Source organism: Myotis lucifugus, unplaced genomic scaffold (assembly GCF_000147115.1).
Source record: "Myotis lucifugus unplaced genomic scaffold, Myoluc2.0 scaffold_74, whole genome shotgun sequence".
NCBI lineage: Eukaryota > Metazoa > Chordata > Mammalia > Chiroptera > Vespertilionidae > Myotis > Myotis lucifugus.
Window position 1 is genome coordinate 4,218,141 of NW_005871122.1, and position 935 is coordinate 4,219,075.

The 935-nt window shown below is 28.2% G+C and overlaps 1 non-coding gene across 1 annotated transcript; it reads left to right on the forward strand.

Moving 5' to 3' along the window:
- The first annotated feature begins 439 nt into the window (after positions 1-439).
- On the forward strand, positions 440-546 carry LOC111826394. Its single transcript, XR_002829729.1, has one exon. It is a non-coding gene; the product is annotated as a U6 spliceosomal RNA (small nuclear RNA).
- The last annotated feature ends 389 nt before the right edge of the window (positions 547-935 follow it).

Consider the following 935-nt stretch of genomic DNA (forward strand, 5'->3'; position numbering starts at 1 on the left):
GAAAATTTTAAAAAATTAAATAAAAGTCAATCCATAAGCTCTTATTAATTGGTTGCCTTGCCATATGTTATACTTCCATACCTTATCTGTCAGATTTGTATTTTTTAAGGTAGTAAAGATAATATATAGCCAGAGATAAAAAAAATATATTTTATATTACTTTATGCCATTGGAAGGAAAAGGAAGCTTTTGCTAAAGAATTAAAATATTATATATATGTAAATATATATATATATGTTATTTTAACATTATATTTAATTGTTCCTATTTAATAAATATGTGTATATATATGTGTGTGTGTGTGTGCATTGAGATATGTGGAGAAGTTATCCTTGCTACTTTCATGTTAGAAAAGAATGTACAATTTTTAAAGTTTATGAACTCTCTGCCTAGCCTATATACAATACCAATTTAAGTTTGATAAAAAATATGTGGACTGGTGCTTGCTTCGGCAGCACATATACTAAAATTGGAACAATACAGAGAAGATTAGCATGGCCCCTGTGCAAGAATGACATGAAAATTCATGAAGCGTTCCATATTTTTTATTTAAAAAATATATATATATGGACTGAAAAAACTGTCTTTCCTTTACTATAGAGTTTAGTATCATTTTAATGAATAAAATACTATGTGATCTTTAGAAGTTCCTTTAAAGACTGAATGACTTCAGTCTCATGACATAAGCTGCCCTAGAGAGCAAGTTTATAACAGTTGTAATTCTTTTCTATGCCCATGCCTTGAGACATTGTCAATTTATACTATAAAAAGAGCACCTCTCTTATTTCAGATTTCAGTCTTCCTTGAAGGTACTAAGAACTAATAAATCCATTCTTGAGCGTAAATGTGTACAGGTCTTGTGTAAAACAGAATTATGTCATGCTTTTAATTTTTATTGGGTTCATTTAAATACCAATTGCTGTTATAATGAAAGA